General features: G+C 46.7%; 1 protein-coding gene across 2 annotated transcripts in view; it reads left to right on the plus strand.

The window, feature by feature from the left end:
• Window positions 1-21,513, plus strand: part of LOC137420825 (talin-2) — a 432,847-nt gene that overhangs the window by 20,024 nt on the left and 391,310 nt on the right. The gene's annotated exons all lie outside the window — the stretch shown is intronic.

Genomic DNA, 21,513 nt, shown 5'->3' on the forward strand with positions numbered 1-21,513 from the left:
GTGGCACGTTCAAATTAATCTTACATGCTGGAAGCGCGTTGGTAACTTATGTGTTACATCCCCAAATCCCGGTTACGGTGCCCCTCAGAGTCTCGAGAGGGAACGTGGCAGAAAGATTTGTTATTTTGAGTGTTCTAATAAACCATGGTAAAACCACACCAATGCAATTGTGCAGAACACAAGTAATTGTATTAAGAAGCACACGCACACGCACACGCACACACACACTAACACACACACTAACACACACACTAACACTGAAAGAAAGAACCGTGAAAATATCACTTGCATGAAATGAACAATACCTATGATGGTACCATCATTCCCCAATGCTGTCAAAGCAATAAACTCACGATACGCCAAATGTGAGTGGAATGTAACACTCCCAAAGTCCGTGCACGAATCCCCACGCGGGGTGAAGGTTGAAGTCGTGCAGAACGACAAGAACAATAGCAGGTATCGGCGCGGTTGCAGACGAGGAGTTACGTGGTGAGAGGTCGGGCAGCTGTCGGCATGGTAACAATCCCCCAAAACGTGAGCGCAATCCATGCCCCCCTCCTCCCGTCAACCAACGATTAAGCCGATATGGAAAACCAACGGCAATCTGCACAATGATGTCGATATGGGAATCCCAATGACAAAGCACGATGCACCAGGCAGACGGCCTCCTCGAGGAAAAATGGTGGATCGGCCTGTAATGGAGGCTCTTGCTTTCCCGCCAACATAACTCACGCTTGGTAATAAAACCTGAGACGCAATATAGGACGATGTCGTGGGCAATCCCTTTCACGGGAAGTCTCAACTCATTTGCGACCAATATAAAAAGGTCCGCTCGCAGCCTCGATGCGACACGGCTGTATCTTTCATGGCCATCTCCTCTCCCTCCGATCTCCTCCTCTCTCCTCTTCCGGTTTCTTTGCCGCGTTTTCCTTTTTCCTTCACAAACATTTATTTTTACCTTTTACTAAAGTCATCTCCATTTCACACAAAAATCTTAGCAATATAACCTGAAACTTAAAAAAATCCAACGAGTATATTATAACAACAAAGGCAGAAGTGACGAATCCGTAACAGGTAACTCAAATAGTCATGCAACTGCATGAAAATGCAGGCTTTAAATAGGAACAAGGTGGGGACACAATAAAACAATGACAGAAAAAGGGCCCTGCTGGTAATGTGGTTATTCTAGAACAAATACAGCCTCACCTACTTTATGCACATTGGATTCCATATCCTAATTCCTTATGGATACTGGATACATACAAGACTATGACAATGAAAATGAAGGAGAAAGGAGATTGTATGTAGAGGAGTGTAAGGCCTTCTCTTCACCTGAGTCATTGTTGGCTGGATGTGGTCCAATCTACCAGCGGGGTCTGTCCCACTCTCGTCGTGCCAGAAGAGATGAGGGTTGTGCTGCGCTCCTCTGGGTAACACACAAGGAGGTGAGGTGAGGTGAGCTGATGGGGGATCAGATGACAATCTTGGAACCCCAAAATATCCAGACCACAACAGACTTCAAACTCTCACCGATCCAAATGTTCCAGATGAATAGTGTGTCAGGGTGACTTGCCTGGACTGATGAAGCAATTGTGCCACCTTAAATCTCTGCAGAAAGACCATGTCGGTCATTTTACGGCCTCTGGTACATGACATTGCCGTGACTCCCCATTGTGCCACGTGCCCTGTCATGTTATCTTTTGGATCCAATCGGGCGCTAGATCCGGAGTACCGGACATCACAAGTCAGGCCTTGCCTCTAGGCATGCCATTACATGAGACAGTGCTGTTAATAAAGAAAAGGGGAAATGAGAGAAAGTGAAAACATTTTATTGATTAATGTTTAGAGTTTATAGCAAAAATATGAGGGACTATTATAAATGAGTAATCCTGGCAGCTAGTTACAGTAATGAACCATCGCTAGAGGCCATTTTCCCCTGCAGAGCGGGGGTTGGCCTTTTTTGGGCACCGTGGTCTCCTTTTTGAAGCAATGTTTTACAGCCGGATGCCCTTCCTGCCGCCAACCCTGTTAGTCACCTCTTGCGACAAACAGGAAATTACCATTGAACTGGTACTCAATTTGTTCAAGTATATAATTCAATTGAAGTAAATTAAAGATTTTAAAGGTCGTAGACAATTTTGCAGTGTCTCTTGCATCACCTTGTTTAACACTTTCATTAGTTATTCATGTCTGTTGTTTGTGTCCTTTATGACGTCCTTAAAAACAGTATGCTTCCTGTTTGGATTGATTTTCAATCGTGTTTGACTTATGCAGGCAGAGTAAAAAAAACAAAAAAACAAACAACAAAAAAAAACTCTTCTCTTTCTTCTTCTTCTTCTTCTTCTTCTTCTTCTTCTTCTCCTCTTTTCTTTGAGGGTGAGGTTAAAAAAAAACATTTGTGGCTCATATACTGACATAACACACTATTTGCCTCTGTATCACCACCTATGCTATAACTACCTGTCCCTCCCATATTTCCACCCTGACCACCTGCTTGCTGATTGATCTCTTCCGATACTATTATTCTCATGCCATTACTCCTTACATCCCCACCCGCATACAACAGTTTGTACCCTCCTACAAATCTCCTTGGCCTGTCTCCTTTCAAATTGGTTGAAGGTATTTAATGGGTGCTCATCAAGAAAAACTTAAAAAAGCCTTACCAAGATGGTGGAATGCCATCTTGGTAAGCCCACTTTCACCATGCAGAGGTCTTAATCCATCATTTTGTTTCAGCCTGCTCAAATATGCCTTGCTTTGGAACATGCTGCAACGGTTTCTCTATAACAAATCTCAATTTATTTTTTCACTTTCCTCACTCGTATTGAATGCCAGATCTTCATAGCCACAAATTGCTGTATACAACACTTTTGTAGGTACTCTATTTTTCAAATTAGGAGTTTGGAGCGATGGCCCTGGTGTTGGGCTAGCGGCTAGGGTGCCGGCTTAGGATCCTAGGATCCTGGGTTCGAATCCCGGTCGATCGCTGAATTAACGCCAGGGGGGGTTGACTCGGCCCGTCATCCTTCCGAGGTCGGCTAATTGAGTACCAGTTCACTGGTAATTCCCTGTTTGTCGTAAAAGGCGACAAAAAGGGTTGGCGGCAGGAAGGGCATCCGGCCGTAAAACATTGCTTCAAAAAGGGGACCGAAAAACAACAACAACCACGGTCCCTGAAAAAGGCCAACCCCCGCTTTGCGGGGAAAAATGGCCTCTAAAGGTGGTATAAAACATATAATCACCGCAGGCAGGTAGGTGGTCTTTCTGTCTTCTACCGACTCCTCTCCGGCCTTGCTCCCCCAGCTCTCTCCGTGCTCTGTCCCCCAAATATTCCTACAGGTCGCACAAGATCTGCCAGCAACCCTCTGATGGTTAAACTGCCGAAATCTCGGCTCTCTGCTCACCTTCACTCTTTCATTCCTCTTTTCTCCCGCCTGTGGAACAAACTCCCACACTCCCTTCAATCCCTCTCCTCCCTCCAGGTCTTTAAAACAGCTGTTCACCACCATCTCTTATCTTCCCCCATCCATAACCTTGATCTTTTCTACCCCCACTAATTCACCCCAGATCCACCTTGTTTGAAATTCCAACTTATTTCCTGGAAATCCTGGCAGTGTCCATATGTTTATACCTCTCCCACCCCCCCCCCCCCCTTCACATGCCTCCCCCCCTTCACATGCCTCCCCCCTTCACATGCCTCCCCCCCAAAGCCCTCTCCCTCCCACAGATCTCTCGATGTCTCCATGTCTCTCGGTCCCTGCTCTCAAATGTTGTGTTTGTGTCCTTCCCCCTCTCTCCCCATCTTGTCTACCGCTCCCGATGTTATTTGTTTTATGTGTCTGTTTGTCTTTCTGTGTGATTAATTTTCGCTCTTTCACGAGCCTCGATCTTGTATACAAAAAAAAAAAAAAAAGAAAAAAAAAAAAAGCGAATGAGATGTTAGTTTGTGACGCTACTCCTTGAGATCCCAAGGTTAATCATGACAAACCTTTGGAAGACCACTTTGTTACCACGAAGCACCTTACTATGGATTTTAAACAGTCATCTTCTCACAATTCATAACTTATAAACACACGAGCCAACACCTGGCACCATCTCCGAGGGTATATCCATATATATACAATGCTTTATAAAAAGCCGAATTATTTCAGATTTTAACCCGGAAACCCATATATAATTGGTGAGATGGTGAGCTAAGAAATATGGCATCGGCTGTGAAAAATAACTTAATTAAGACGTTACAATGATCGGTATGATTGGCGGAGCAGTCATGTGACCTCTCAAATGCACTAATCGCTAATTGGTGAAAAACCAAAAATAGTACAAACACAACCTATACATCGATTTAAAGGTAATTTTACTGCTCATCTAACGACACAACTCTCAAGGGTGAAAGAAGACCTTGGAGAAAAAAGGTTACCACCTGAGCTAACTCCTTCAAATATACATCCTGTGAAAAACCGTTTGTGTGAAAAGGGAGGGGAAAGGTGGAGGTGGGAGTCCAGAGGCAGGGGAGGGGGTGGGATGAGGGAGCGGAAGAGATGGGATGAGGGAGGGGCAGGGGTAGGAGGATGGACCGCACAACTTAGGCCTGGCAATGCCGGGTACCTTTGTTAGTGTAAAAATAATGGAGATATTGGTTACTCAGCTCTATGAGATCACTGCATAATGTATTTGCCCATTAAAACTTTATAAAAATGAGTCGATATAGTGTCAGAGTGACGGAGGAACTTGCACATACATTGCATGTAGTCCAATAATGCAATTGATTAGTAAACAGTATGTAGGATTAGAACCAGGTAAACTCAGTATAAAACTTTTTTGCCCAGATGATTATACCAAATAGGCTAGCTGTTGACACATTTTTCTTATTCTGCTTGGATAATTTGTTTTATGAAAAACATTATTTTGAACATACATATCGAGTTGGAAAATGCTACTTCTTCTGCAGTACAAACTTAAAACCCACACTTGAGTTTGTGATTGTTTTTTCAATTTCCACTGTTTTGGTGATTTTCATACTCTGATAGTTACCAGCAAGTGCTGATGTACTGCATTGCAGTTTGTCTGTGAATGCACTGCACATGCAAGATGTTTCTGTGGTTTTTTTTTTTTTTGAAACGTACGTTTTGAAACGAAACGTGCTTGTGTACACACGTGGTATGTGTGATGCTGAATTCATGTTAATATATTTATCCTCTCACTTTTTGAAAAACAAAACAGGAATATATTGTAATCGGCATCTGTCCGTCCGTTATGCTATCTCCTCCTAAATGTTTGGGCAAAAATTCAACCAAATTTGGTAGTTATGATCATCATTCATCACATGGCAAGACGATGCAAGAGCAGTATCACCTTTGGCCCTGCCCCCTGGGGTGGGGTCAAAAGGTCAAATTCCGGGCACATTTTAAAATAGAACTTCTGTAGGCTATCAACATTGGGGGACGATTGAAATATGTAATGTCTTTATTATTATTTGACCCCTGGTTCATATCCGAGGGGATGGTGACTTTGGGTCACAGGGGTCCAAATGGAAAAAAAATTTAACTCAAAATTTGATATTGGGTCCTTCCTGGTATAACTTTTTGCCATCTTCCAACTTTGCTTTTGGTGGGAAGCATGGGGATTTTTTGAATTGCAAAGGAGCTCATTGCAATTTACCACCCATCCTGAGTGGTTGAATAGCAAAAACATTGACACGTGGCACAAATGCAGGCTACTCTTAAGCTATGTAACCACTCGACTTGACCGCTTGTTGGCAGATTGCAAGCAACGGCATAGAATAACAGCGCAACATCAGAAGTTATAAACCCACTACCAGTGTAAATCCATAACCAAGGCAGCTTCCCATTATATAAATCTTCAAAGGCCAATTGCATTCATCACCTACAATTGGCAGAAGCAATCGTTCATCCCTTTCCTAATCAATTGCTCCCAGCTGTGCCTGAAATTATATTATTGGGTGAGAGATGATTGAATGCTTCTGTCATTTGCAGGTGTGATGTACTTGGCCTTTCAGATAGAGATATACTGGACAATTATTGGTTGGTGATCCATTATTAGCGGTTGGGGATCCATTATTTAATAGGAATGCTGGAATACAGTTTCCCTCGGTTTAGCTCGGACGTGTACTTCGGCCTGAAGAGCTAAATACAGTCAAACGAAGCTTGACGAGCTAATATGCATGCATTTTGGCCCATAGAAAAAGCTCATCAAATCAGATCATGGACCATACTCGACACAGAGCATCGGTGCTGCTGAAGCAGGTTGTGGGGTTACAATCCTGGATGTGTTGCCACTCCAACACAGCAAAACTGATGGTCACATGAAAACACTTGCATCCTAGCCCACATGACCAGAATACATGGTCATGCTATAAACGTCTCCTGTTTGGGAACCACTGTTTGCCAGCAAGAAGTGGAGTCACCCCAAAGAGCTCTTCTGAAATCAGTAAGGGCCAGCTCGTTGGTGTCCTTTAAGGAAAAGAAAAGAACAGCTGTCCTGTGAGGGAATATATCCAAATAGCACCTCTTAACTGGCCGGGATGGTGACCATGAACCGATGTGCCGCACAGGCATTTGCTGCAAAGGTCTTTACTAACGGGGGTTGCAATACTTCTCGGGGGGGATGAAAGTGGGTATACGTCAATGGGTAGAAGTATATATGCTTCGTGTCTTTTCAGCTGTTTTAATACTTCTGAAAAGATAACAAATGTGCTTTCACCATCTCGTTTTTCATTTTGAAATGTTTAAGAGTTGATTTAGAAGAACTCTGCTCTGTTTATAGCTGCAGCCGTACACTCAATGAGTGGTGATAGATATGTCCCATACTTAGCAGGCACGTAGGCTCAACAAGATGAACTGAAAAATATCTGTGAACTTCCTCATTTAGCTACATTTAGATCATTTCATTTTGCTTGAGTATTATCATTGCCATAGTCTTGTTTTTAGCACTGAATTTGAGGTTTGGAAAAAAAATAACGTTTAACACTTCTTCGCCTAGGGATTAAATTACCCATAAACCTAATTGCTTGGATAGTAATTTGTACTTATACACACAAAATATTTTATTTATATATATATGTATAAATATAAAGAAATAATAGTGTGGATATATATATTTTAAATATATATAAATAAATAATAAATATATATATATATATATATATGAAAAAAAAAAAAAAAAAAAAAAAAATATATATATATATAATAAAATATATATATAAATAAATAAAGGAGGGTGATGCAAAGCCCCTGCAGATCAGGGCAAGAATTTGTAATTTATTCAGGGTGCCTTTGAAGCCTGGTGTTGGCTTAGCGGTTAGGGTGCCGGCTTGGGATCCTAGGATCCTGGGTTCGAATCCCGATCATCACTGAATTAACACCAGGGGGGTTGATTCAGCCTGCCATCCTTCTGAGGTCGGCAAATTGAGTACCAGTTCACTGGTAATTCCCTGTGTGTCACAAGAGGCGACAAATTGAGTACCAGTTCACTGGTATTCCCTGTGTCACAAGAGGCGACAAATTGAGTACCAGTTCACTGGTAATTCCCTGTGTGTCACAAGAGGCAACATATTGAGTACCAGTTCACTGGTAATTCCCTGTGTGTCACAAGAGGCGACAAATTGAGTACCAGTTCACTGGTATTCCCTGTGTCACAAGAGGCGACAAATTGAGTACCAGTTCACTGGTAATTCCCTGTGTGTCACAAGAGGCGACAAATTGAGTACCAGTTCACTGGTAATTCCCTGTGTCACAAGAGGCGACAAATTGAGTACCAGTTCACTGGTAATTCCCTGTGTGTCACAAGAGGCGACAAATTGAGTACCAGTTCACTGGTAATTCCCTGTGTCACAAGAGGCGACATTGAGTACCAGTTCACTGGTAATTCCCTGTGTGTCACAAGAGGCGACAAATTGAGTACCAGTTCACTGGTAATTCCCTGTGTGTCACAATAGGTGACAAACAGGGTTGGCGGCAGGAAGGGCATCCGGCCATAAAACATTGCTTCAAAAAATGGGACCACGGTGCCCGAAAGGTGGTTCTTCAGGGTGCCTTTGATAGCTCACCTCATCTTCGTGAAAAATACTGTGGTATCTTTAGCGTCCACCATCTAATGCGGGCAGATGGGACACCTGGTTTAACGTCCATCCGAGGGACAGCACACACATTGCTGGCTCACCCTGCCTGTGTGACACCAGGGTGATGGTTTTTAGCCAGGCCAAGATTCAAACCCAGGCCAAACGAGTCAGAGGCGAGTGTGATAATAATGGGTTTAGGAATACATAAAGTGCAGAGTGTTTTTGTTTTCTTTCTTCTTCTTGCAATGATTTAGAATGAGCTTTTACCTATATCACATTACAGGACACGGACAAGAGGAGACTTGAGCATACTGTTGCGGATATGGCATTTGGCCTCCATATCCGCTTGTAAATATTCCCCTATTTCCCCAATACTCCCCAACTATCCCCAATCCCCCATTCCCTAGTCCCATTGTCTGTAAACAACACTCTGTAGAACCGACCTTCCCCTTTTTCCCCCATTAAATGTCGTGTCCAGGTCCACCGCATCTCACGTAGACAACTTTCGGACATCTTGCTAGTTATTCTTAGTCTATGTCAGTTAAGGACTCGTTTCCATTAATTCTGACTCTTCGTTGCACCAGAATGTGATTATATGGCACCAGTAGTGAGTTTAGGACCTTCCCATACCTCCTCCCATCTTCTTCCCCAAACAACAACTACAACAACGACTACAACAACGGTGCGCGCGGGGAGTGTGCGTCCTCACTCCGGCTCGGTTAGCCGCCATTACCCATGTGCGCCGACGGGGTTACCACGAAGGGGCTGCCTGTCGGCTCCTCGTCAGGGGCGGAGCCCGGTAACCCCCGCACCCAATGAGAAGCAACGGGCCGATTCCATCTGGGGCGGAGCTAACGAGCCGAGGGCGTGTCACTCCCCGCCGGAGATACGCAGCGACTTACCGGATGTGAGGTCAGATGCGCCCCCAGCTTGAGAAGACAAGTCACCACCTCCGAGCGCTGAGTGAGACCTCCCGCATCTTTGGACTGGACCGGGTCGATTTTGCCCCTGAGCCAAGGTGCACCTTGAGCCATCGAAGACCTGCCCCTCCTTGCCATCAATCCCCGTGTGAGTCAGTTTTGTCCCGTTTATCTGTCGTCTGTCGGGGCTAATATAAGAGTGTGTCTAAGTGCCTGCCTTTCTATGCTGTCCCTCTTGTCGTTGTAATCTGACCTTCCACCCTAATATAACCTCCTCCGGAGGTCTTGAGAACCGTATCCCTGGTGTCGTGTCATTTTAATCCCAGCCGTTGTGTCCTTTTCCTTCATTGATTTAGCGTAGCGCGACTCGGCAACGTTCGAGTATAATCGGGTAACTTGTGCGGACACGGCGGCCATTCCGCTCGGCCCACCATAACATCAAAGTCGTGTCTGTAACAATTGGTGTCAGGAGTGTCGGATTCGGACCTGGGACTAAATTTATTAGGCCCAAATTTTGGAACACCAATTGTACCACTAGGGTAACAATTGGTGTTGGGGAGGTAGAATTCGATCCGGAGCGCGTTTCCCGCGCTCGAAATTGTAACGGCGAAATTTGAATTTGTTTTACGAATATAAAAACCCGAATTTTGAAAGTCGCGCTATGGCGGATCAAGACAGCTGGGGTCCGGTAGGGGAGAGTGAGGCAGGGTCGGTCCAGGACCAAATTGAGGGACGCGAGGAGAGCGAAGCAGCGAGGGTAGCAGACGCGCGAAATAGCGCCTCGCACATGGCCACGGCGCCCACGCCCGCGACCGTGGTAGCGCCGCTGGTAAATTTGGACCTTTTTTTTATACAAATGAAGGCCCTTATGGCCCAGAATAGCGAGCAAATGAGGGAGGAAATGAGGGCTCAGAGTGAGCGATTGGAGGGCCAATTGGGGGTAATGGGAAACCAAATGGGGGTAATGAGGGACGAAGCGAGGGGTACCGGTGAGGGGTTAGACAATAATTTTAAGGGATTAGACAAGAAATTTGGGAAGTTAGACGACAAATTTGAGGGGTTAGACAACGGGATAAAAGAGGTGAAAAATGGGTTAATGGGGGTAGAAAATAGAATGGCTGCCCAGGAGAATCAGATAGAGGGAGTGAAAAATGGGTTAGAGGGGTTAGAAAACAGGATGGAAGGCAAATTGAGGGACATGAGGGACCAAGCGGAAAGGGAAGTTAAACAAATGGGGCAGCAGATAGAGGGGGTCAGAATGGGGGTAGAAACCAAACTGGATGCTCACAGGGAGGAAATGGAGCAGATGAGGGTGGCATCTGGGCAGGAGAGGCAAGTGATGGGAGAGGAGATCAGAAGAGGTGTGAGTGAGGAGGTCGGAGGAGTGCGCGAGGAGGTGAGGCACTGTGAGGAGCACATGGAGAAGGAGGTGAGAAAGGGGACTGTAAAGTTACAAGGGGGCATAGAGGACCTGACGCAGGAGGTGGAACAGCTGACAGAGGGACAAAAAGAACTAACGGACCAGGTAAAGAAGAACACAGCGGTAATAGGAGGGTTAAAGGCGACACAGAAAGAACTAAAAGATGACTTAATAGCGACGAAGAGGGAATGTCAGATGGTACGTGAGGGACTGACAACGAGGTTGGACGAGGTGATAGAGGTAATGGAGACGAAGGACCGGCAGGTGAGGACGCACATGGAAACGGTCAAGGTAGCCTTGGAGGACGAGCTTGAGGAGACGTACCGGGGAATAAAAGAGGTGAAGCAGAAATTAGAAGAAGTGGAAGAAGGGATGAGCGAAATTAAGAAGCGACGGAGAGGGGATAAGAAAGAGATAAAAGAGGAGATAAAAGAATTGGTCCAAAGTCTGTGTTTGGATCGTGATGATGTGCCCATTAACCGGATGAGGGATTCGCAGGTGATGGAGGAGAAGCGAAGAGGAAGAGGACCCGGTGTAAGTGGTGACTAATATGGTCGTGCGTATGATGCGCCAGGTGATTTAAGAAGCTTGGGGGTCGAGATGGACCCGGGTGTTCGTGAGAGGCCGTTGGTGAAGTGTGCGACAGGTCTGGTGTGCGAAAAAGGAGGTGTGCGAGAAAGTCCGACTCTGGGGTGTGTGAGGAAAAAGTGCGTGCCAAGGAGTGAGGGTGCTGGCGAGAATGAGTCGGTCGTAGCGCGTGTGCGAGGGAGCACATGGAAGCGCGGTGTGGTAAGTGTTACAGAGGGTGTGACGGGAGAGTGTGCGCAGGAGTGTGCGCGAGAAAGGTGTGTGACGGACGGGTGCATGGGGAAAGAGTGCGCTGTCAAAGGCAAGGAAGAATGCACACCTGTGGTGAGTGTTACAGAGGGTGTAACGGGAGAGTGTGCGCGAGAAAGGTGTGTGACGGACAGGTGCGTGAGGAAAGAGTGCGCTGTCAAGAGTAAGGGTGAGTGCGCTGTCAAGAGTGGAGGTGAGAGTAGTACGAGTGACACGGAGCGTGAGTTGGTTGTGACAGGTGAGAAAGGATGCACACCTGGAATGGTAGAGCGTGAGTGGGAATGCACGCTGGAATTGGTAGTGAGGCACGTGGTTGGGTGTGCGAGTGAGAGCACACCTGTGGTTGTCACAGAGGAGGTGACCGAGGAGGGGGTGCGAAGAGGTGTGTTGGTGAGGTGTGCGACCAACGAATGTGTGCCAAAGTGTTCGGTGGTCAGGTGTGTGACCAAGGCTGTGAGTGGAATGGGTGTACCTGGGTGTGTAAGGAAAGGTACGAGGAGCATGGAGACGGCTGGATGTAGGAGCACGAAAGGGGTAGCGTATGCGTGTAAGAACCCAGGTGAAGCATCGACGGTAACCAGGTTAGAGGTTAGGTCGACTTTTAGCCGAAGCGGGCCCTCGGTGCGTGCTGGGCCTCGCTTTGAACGGCCGCGTCCGTGCTCCACTAGGCGGAGCGGGCGGCTGGATAGGAAGGGTCGTCATGGCGACCACTTTTTGTTGAGGCATTCCGGCAGGTCGAGATCGAGCCATGGGATGGCTCCACGCCGAGGGGGTGCGTGGGATCTCGGCCCGGGTAAGCCCCCGTCTCTGCACCGAGTGCCGGACGCATCCAGCCGCTGGCACAGAACAACCCGCATTCATGGCTTGGCTTTACAAAGCCGGGCTTTGGACGGGAATTGGCGCACCGAGAGGCATTAGTGAGTAGACTGGGTGATGAGGTTAGTGTTTTGGACCCAAAATTAGAGAAAAACAAAATTTGATGATTGGCAAGGGATTGGCAGTAGTGATTGGCAGATGATGGGCAGTGATTGGCAATTTTTTAATTTGTTGAAATTTGATGTGCAAAATTGGTAGTGAGCGATGGGCCCCTTGGGTAAGGGTGGCATCCCTGCCACCCTTCCCATAGTGGGGGCAAAGGAGCAATAGCTTATGGGGTGTATGGCAGTGAAAATTAGCCCGGGTGGGTTAGGTTATATTGTAGGGATCTAGCGAAGATGACATTAGGTAACGTTAAGGTTTAGATAGTGACTGATACCTGTAGTGGGGACGCAGGTAGATTAGTATGGATGATAATGACGAGGGAGCGCAATAGTTTAAAGGGACGACTGGGAAGCGCAAGTTTCAGAGGGGAGTAGTTAGCTGAGATGATGCCGTGTGTGTTGAGAATTGAACAGGTGTGATTGCACAGGTGTGCAACTGGACAGGTGTGTGGAGCAGTGTGTGAGTAATGAGTGTTGTGGATCAGCGCGAATGCGCTTGGGGAGAGAAGGGTGCAGGTGGCACCAGGTGTGAGAGCACAGGTGTGCAGGTACAGGTGTGTGGAGAGAGTTGGAGTAAGTGGTACGGAGTGGTGTGCATGGTGCGAAGGTGTGGATGGGGGAAGAGTGGACCCCCATCACGGATACCCGGGGCGGGTAGTGTAAGTGTTAGGTAGAGGGTACAGGTAAATTGTGGTTGGATATTGGCATCTGTGGTGCGGGTGACAGAATGGTATTGTGGATGGGTGCATTAGTGTTGTGGAAATGGCTGGGCGTGTAGCCTGTTAGTGTGTGTAGTTGGTTGGGCACTCCACCACTGTGAGGATGTCGGCCAGGTGAGGCCGCAGGTGGGCTCTGGGAGCCGGTAGTTGTGAGTGGGTGCCTGAGGATCCCGGGTGTGGATCGGGCAGCCCAGTGCCAGAGAGGGCACCGAGTGGGGAGAGCGCCAGAGGGCCTTCCCCAGGTAGTTAGGTTAGGGTAAGGAGCAGGTAAGCTCGGAGGCAACTGCAGTGGTGGAGGTGTGCAGGTGGGTAGACCCACTGGGAGAGGTACACGCCACAGCCCAGAAATTGTGCGAGGGCACCGGGAGATGAATCGGGGGAGTGAGACCCCAAATTGAAAAGCACCACAGTTTGGCCAATGGGAATTGGTTTTTAGAACCCATAGTGTAAGAGGGCCAATGGTTTGGCCGGAGAAAGACCCCGGGTGGTGTAAAGTTGTTAAAGTCATTTAGGAAATAGTTAGGATTGATGAACCTGTCGCACCATACGCAGCCACTTACCTGTGGTGATGATGATGACTCCACACCTGTGTTTTCTTTGTTTTGTATTGCAGGAAGTAAGGATTGCTGTTGGATTTGTGAGACGCATCACGACGTGGATGAGACATTGGGGTGATTCCATCTCTCCCTCCTTAGGAGGGACTGATGATGAATTGGTAATGGCAAATTTTGATGTTCAGTTGGAGATGGCAAATTTTGATGTTGAGTTGAAAATGGCAAATTTGATTGGTTAGGAGGGAGAGAAGACGAATTTGGTTTATGGGAGGAACGGGGAAGACAGTAGGGACGTTTGTTGATTAGTAAAATAGATGTTTATGGGTAGTGTTGTGTTTTGTGGATACAGTAAGGGGTAAGGGAGGGGCCATGTAGGTTACCTGGTGGGGGGGGGGGGGGGGAGCGTACGGTAGGAACGTACCTGTCTCACCTGGTTCCCATGTGCCCCTAGTGTGCATTACCTTGTGTTGCGTGCACTTTTGCGCCCTTACCACCTTACTCACTTGTCTTTTCTTTTGTCTCCCACCTCCGAGGATCTGGCTTTGGGGCAGAGAGAGAGGAGAGAGAGGTGCTGGCTACGCAGTTGTGGGCCTGCACTTTCGCTGCTTGCTGCCTGGATCGATACACCATATGGACCGCAATGTTGGTGGCCGCCCACCATGGACCGCAGTTCTTTTGCGGCCAAGCACCACCCGTGGATGGACCTATGGGTCAACGTGGCACCTATGCCATACAGGTGAACCACTTTTAGTTGGCCCCCTGACGGCCACAATAAAGAAATGGACGCGGTTGGCGCCTTTCTTTATTTTTGGAAGAAGTACAAAGGCCAAGTGCACCACACGAAGGCAAGACCAGCGGCAGAACATCGGCCGGCTGCGACACCACCGGTGATTTATAGACACTTTATTGGTGCACCGGATGGTGCTGACTGTGTGATGGGGTGGTGCTTTTGGTGCTGGGAAAGGGTGCTCTGCACGTTATTAAAGGCCGTAGGCCACAGAGCACTCGTGGGTTGGTGTATCGATGCTGGCATGCGTGCTCTCTCTATGCATAACATCTGCATGTGTTCCTCCAAAAACAGGTCCTGGATCGTAGTGTAAATAGCAGCGTAGTCTTGTAAATAATGCTCCCTACCGGCTGTATGTTTAGTTTGCGAATTCTTTCCGCAATTCGGTTATCCTGTGGGTGTGTTTCTGTGAGGAGAAGGGTGCAACGTCGCAGGGGGACATATTTACTCATTTGTGAACATCTGTAAAACTGTCGCACTCAGGGTAGAGTTAATAGTAGAGGGAACTACATCTGAGTGCCACACTAAAATAGGTAAAAATTTATCGGGTCGGGATGCCCCGAGGGTAGAGAAGGGTGCAATGTTGCGGATATGGCATTTGGCCTCCATATCCGCTTGTAAATATTCCCCTATTTCCCCAATACTCCCCAACTATCCCCAATCCCCCATTCCCTAGTCCCATTGTCTGTAAACAACACTCTGTAGAACCGACCTTCCCCTTTTTCCCCCATTAAATGTCGTGCCCAGGTCCACCGCATCTCACGTAGACAACTTTCGGACATCTTGCTAGTTATTCTTAGTCTATGTCAGTTAAGGACTCGTTTCCATTAATTCTGACTCTTCGTTGCACCAGAATGTGATTATATGGCACCAGTAGTGAGTTTAGGACCTTCCCATACCTCCTCCCATCTTCTTCCCCAAACAACAACTACAACAACGACTACAACAACGGCGCGCGCGGGGAGGTGCTCTGCACGAGCGCTCTGCACGCTCTGCACGTCCTCACTCCGGCTCGGTTAGCCGCCATTACCCATGTGCGCCGACGGGGTTACCACGAAGGGGCTGCCTGTCGGCTCCTCGTCAGGGGCGGAGCCCGGTAACCCCCGCACCCAATGAGAAGCAACGGGCCGATTCCATCTGGGGCGGAGCTAACGAGCCGAGGGCGTGTCACTCCCCGCCGGAGATACGCAGCGACTTACCGGATGTGAGGTCAGATGCGCCCCCAGCTTGAGAAGACAAGTCACCACCTCCGAGCGCTGAGTGAGACCTCCCGCATCTTTGGACTGGACCGGGTCGATTTTGCCCCTGAGCCAAGGTGCACCTTGAGCCATCGAAGACCTGCCCCTCCTTGCCATCAATCCCCGTGTGAGTCAGTTTTGTCCCGTTTATCTGTCGTCTGTCGGGGCTAATATAAGAGTGTGTCTAAGTGCCTGCCTTTCTATGCTGTCCCTCTTGTCGTTGTAATCTGACCTTCCGCCCTAATATAACCTCCTCCGGAGGTCTTGAGAACCGTATCCCTGGTGTCGTGTCATTTTAATCCCAGCCGTTGTGTCCTTTTCCTTCATTGATTTAGCGTAGCGCGACTCGGCAACGTTCGAGTATAATCGGGTAACTTGTGCGGACACGGCGGCCATTCCGCTCGGCCCACCATAACATCAAAGTCGTGTCTGTAACAATACTTTTACATGAATTGCAAGGACATTAGTACATAATGGATAAATCAACACGGTTGATTTGTATCTACTGGTAATTAATATCAACTTGCAATTACATTGAACCTACTGTGTCTGTCAACATTGACATCGATTTTGGCTCACATGTGTCAACAAACTTTTCAAGTCTCCAACAGCCCTACTTCTATTGTTTTATTACCATTTATGGTCATAGACCATTATCCTCGTATGTGACACGTGGGTGAGTGACACACATCTGTGCGTGAGGAATTCAACGCGAGTGAGTGACATATGGACCGCATGTTTGACCTATAAAGGAGCAGTGATGTGAGCGACATTCGGATTGTGATACCATGATAGATATGACTGGAATGAAACAGAATCTTGATTTGGAAGTGCCTTACGATAAATGTCGGAGTTGAGAGCGGAAGGGCCAGAAAACAAGTCGGCTGTGAAATACAACACCTTGTATGGTTGATAGTAATTTGCTTCACGCATAGGAGTGCACCAAAAGCAGAAACTTGCACGTTACAGCGGAAGAAAAAACAATACTGTAGTATATGAAGATGCTGAGGATGCTTTGCTCTGCAGTTTCTGCCAATCATCGTGGAAAATTTCACCATCGACAATGTGTGGTTAAGTCCCTTCAAGATTTAGCATTACTTGTTTACCATAAAATTTGAAGTGAGGCTAAGTCTATCGACAACTTGGATGCAACTGAAGTGTACACTGCAGCACTGGAGGATGTAGATATTGTTGCTTCAATAACGAAATCTCAAGAGGACATCCTCCAGAAGTTAAGGAAGCTTCAAACAATGATGCGGAGTCCAATGATAGTCTTCGGTGTGAAGCATGGTCTTGTGCACCATGCTCTATTTTACACAGCGTCTGTTCTGCTGAAGCAGTTTCTTGGCAAGGTGACAATCCTGGATGGGTTGCCATGCCGTCACAGGGGACTTGACTGATATTCAGGAATTTGCAATTTGCTCAGTGTGCCGGCGATAGCTTGCCCACTTGCGATAGCTTCAACATCCACTCACTAATGCCAGCAGAAGAGATACCGAGTTTAATGTCCCCCCCTCCCATGGACGGTGCACACACTGATGTGAAACATCAGGATGGCAGTTTATAGCTGAGTCGATATTTAAACCCAGGCGTGGCAGCTTCCAGGTGATGTGAGTTTAGGCAGCTAAATAGCTAAACAAGCAGCTAAGTCTTTAGGAAATAGACAAGTAAGAGGTGCTAATGCCAAAAGAACTAGAACGACACTCGGTAGAGAGCATACAACCGCCAGGCTGAACAGTTTACTTTTTGTGTCCCACTGGTAGGCCGGATCTGGATTGGAAGCTGAACCAAAATCTAATCGGCTTGTTTTTGTCACTCGACCAACTAACCCACTTAGTTTTGTCATAATCCGTCCACAACTTTTTGAGATATCCTGCTATATATTGTTTTTGGCCCCATCACTCAATGGTGAAGAATCAGTTAAAAATTCTCTGATTCCGGATCCAGATTCGAATCTGCAGCAAAATTTAATCATTTTTTTCCTTGTCACACACCCAACCTGTCCACCAAGTTTTGTCCGAATTTGTCCAAAACCTTTTGAGATATCTTGCTATATATCGTTTTTTCCCTTTCTCTCAATGGTGAAGAATCACTTTTAAAAAATTCTACTAGCCGGATCCGGATCTTCACCAAAATGTAATCATTTAGTCCTTGTCACATACCCAACGTCTCCACGAAATTTCGTCCAAATCCGTCCACAACATTTTTGAGATATACTGTTCACAGACAGACAGACAGAGACAGACAAGGATGAAAACATAACCTTTGGTGGCGGATGTAACAAATAGAGTGCACGAGACTGCACACTCTTAAATTGCAAAGCAACTTTAATTGCAATGCGGTATTTTAATAAAAAATACTATCTATCTATAATTCCAGTAATCTCTGTCTGTCTGTCTGTACGTTTGTCTGTGACCGCTGTTTCTCGACAACCACGGGTCCGATATACTTTTAACTTGCCAGGTATATTGCTGGGGACCCGAGGATGTGCCTTTTCAAGGTTTCATATTAATCGGACAATTACTTACCGAGCTATGTCCAAAAAACGATTCAACCAATCAGAGAGCAGCGAACGATCGCGTGTGCCGAACGTGGCGGGCACACTCTGCCTCGGATGGCACATTTGAGAGCGTATTCATTTATTTCACGTTTGCAAACTATGTTGGCGTTAAACTATGTTTTACAACTAATAAAAACGAATTTGCGATTCATTCGCTTTCCTGCGCGTTTGTGCACGCGATGGCGATTTCTTTACCAAACTCCGGAAGCCGTTCGCTTTGGACCAAACCATTGCATGTAAATAGAGGGGGGGGATTGTCACCACTCGCAAGCCGTTCGCTTTGGACCAAACCATTTCATGTAAATAGAGGGGGGGGATATAATTTTAGATATAGATATAGTACGGGCATGCCCTAGTATAAATAAATGCTTGTAATAGATCCTTCAATGGTTTCAAAGCCTCTTCGTTTCATGTCAGTCAATAACTTATTTTAAAAACTATAAACGACTGCTAGCACATTGTACTGTGTTGTCTTTTGTCTATATAATCTGATGTCAATCAGAGCCATAAATAGTGAAGATGGGGCGAAAATGTAAATAGTGAAGATCTCACCATTGAGATGGGGCCAAAAACGATATACAGCATGATATCTCAAGAAGTTGAGGACGGATTATGACAACCTGGAGTTGCGTAGGTGACAAGAACAACCTGATTCGTTTTTAAGGTCTGGATGCAGATCCGGCCTATCATTGGGATACAAAAGGTAAACTGGTCAACTTCAGTGTGGTGGACGTGTGTGCTCTACGGAGTGCCGTTCTAGTTTGCTGGGGGTTTTTTTTTTACGTCTTTGCTTGACTATTTTCAGAGCTTTCAAAGAAATGTTTTGAGAATACGTTTTCTTGACATTACATATCCATACCTTGACAGGTTACAAAATGTATTGCTATTTTCTAGCACACATTGTCATCTTGTGTAATGTTTTTCCTTGTGTTGACAGCTGGTACTGTAATGTTGTGAGCTAGGTGGTTTGACATCATGGCATGCACATTGTTTGCGAAGTTATAATTTAATATTGTTTTCTTTCCATTCAAGTTGTCTGGATATACTGTTACAATGTTGAAGTCTCTGTCATTATCTGTCTTTTTTATCTTATCCGTTCAACCCTTCAAAAGTGGTACCGTGCCATGGACATGAACATACGAGTAATACTGTATGTGATCGATGCTTCAGCACTTCCGAATTAATGAAATGAAAACCTGAATGCATCTCAGTGGGGCTGTGAAACTGAGACCCGCAACTAATCTTCTGGGCAGCAGTTTGAGGCACATTAGTGTGGCATGAGATGTGAATGGGGGCAAGATCCTCAAAGCATTTGGTCTGCTGTTGAGATTCTGAAATGTTGATTATAAGGCCGAGGAGAAGAAGCAAGTAATGATGCTGGGAAAATGAAAAAAGGCTGAAAGAGATGTATTGTAGAGAGATTGGATGGACAGCTGTTGTAACGTGTCATGATGGCATGAAGGAGTTTGTGGTGGCGACTGCAAGTGGATGCTGATTTCCGATCCTTATATAATCTGTGGCCTGTTCTGGCCGTCTGCTTCTGGTTCAAGGTTGCTGGATCTGCAGTGTGTGCTGCACCAGACATGCAATCCCCACCAATTGGGTGTTGCTCTGCCAATGGGCACGTATCGGTAGCAGTCTTATCCTTTGCGGGCACACCTTCATTGCATCGTGGAGCAGGTGCACTGCCGACTTCTCGAGAGACTTGCCTTTTTTTTCTTCTTTTTTTTGTATACTGAATCGAGGCTCGTGAAAGAGCTAACATTTACTTCACAAACAAATCAACCAGACAAACAAAATATATTAAAAGAGGGAGCAGAAGACAAGATGGGGAGAGAAGGGGAAGCACACAAACACAACATTTGAGAGCAGGGAGAGGGCTTGGGGGGTGGAGGCATGGGAAGGGGGGGGGGGGGGAGAAGTATAAAACAAGGACACCAAGGACTTCCAGGACAGAAATTGGTATTTCAAAAAAGTGGAATTGGGGTTAAATTAGCAGGGGTAGAAAAGATCAAGGTTTTGGATGGGGGAAGATGAGAGATGGTGGTGAACAGCTGTTTTAAAGACCTGGAGGGTGGAGTGGGATTGAAGAGAGTGAGGGAGTTTGTACCAGAGGCAGGAGAAAAGAGGAATGAAGGAGTGAAGGTGAGCAGAGAGTCTTGATTTTGGCAGTTTAACCATAAGAGGGTTGCAGGCAGATCTTGTGCAACCTGTAGGAATATTTGGGGGACAGAGCCCAGAGAGAGCTGGGGGGGCAAGGCCAGAGAGGAGTCGGTAGAAGACGGAAAGACCACCAACCTGCCTGCGGTGAGTGAGTGAGAGGCCCTTGGAGTTAGCTTCATTGCGGGAGATTCCAGTGATTCTGAATGCTTTGGTTTCAACAGCGTGAAGACAAGCTAGGTGTGAGGCAGGAGCACCAGCCCAGAGGGGAGAGCAGTATTCCATTGAGCTGCGGATGAAAGCCTTGTATGTGGTGAGGAGCTCAGGTGTGCCAAGGAAGGACTTCGCACGACGGAGGATGCCCAGTCGGCGACTGGCTTTGTAGGCCAGATTTGAAATGTGGTTTTCCCAGGAAAGATCATGGCAGATGGTGAGACCCAAAAGCTTGAGTGACAGAACTTCTTGGAGAGGATTATTCAGAAAGTGGATGGGAGGGTTGTCCAGTCAGTCTTTTCAGAGAGACATCCTAAGAGTGTGAGATTTGTCAGGATTGAAAGATATGTTCCACTTGTTTGCCCAGTCTGTGATTTTGTCCAGATCTGCAGAGTGAGGAGGCTGCAGACTGCTGATCTGAGGGATGAAGAATGGAGCGACAGAGAGTAGAGTCATCAGCAAAGAGATAGAGGATTTTCAAGAGAGTCAGAGAGATCATTGATGAAGACCAGAAAAAGCACAGGGCCCAGAACACTGCCTTGGGGAACTCCAGCCTGAACAGGAAGAGGAGATGAGAGAAACCCATTCAGGGCCACACGTTGACTACGACTAGAGAGGAAGTCCGCCAGCCATGCGTGGAGATTTCCATGGATACCAAAGGAGGAGAGTTTGGTGAGCAGAGCGGGGTGCCAGACCGTATCGAAGGCATGTGATATGTCAAGGGAGACAGCTCTAATTTCCTGTTTGGCATTGAGGACCTCCATCCATTGTTGAGACAGCAGAAGCAGCATGTCCAGAGTAGAGTGACCAGGTCTGAAACAAAATTAATGATCAGAGATCAAGACATTGGAGAAGAGGAAAGATTTCATATCTGAAGCAATGATGGATTCCTGCCATGAAGCAACCTGCCTGCCCATGCAAGCAACCCTCAACTTGGATTTTTTGGACATACAAACCCTTGTTCTCCCTCATTTACACTCAAAAGTTTATTAGTCCCCTACCGATTTCACTGGAGGGGACTGTAGGTTTGCTCTGTCTGTCTGTC

This window comes from Myxine glutinosa, chromosome 2 (assembly GCF_964187855.1).
Source record: "Myxine glutinosa chromosome 2, kmMyxGlut1.1, whole genome shotgun sequence".
NCBI lineage: Eukaryota > Metazoa > Chordata > Myxini > Myxiniformes > Myxinidae > Myxine > Myxine glutinosa.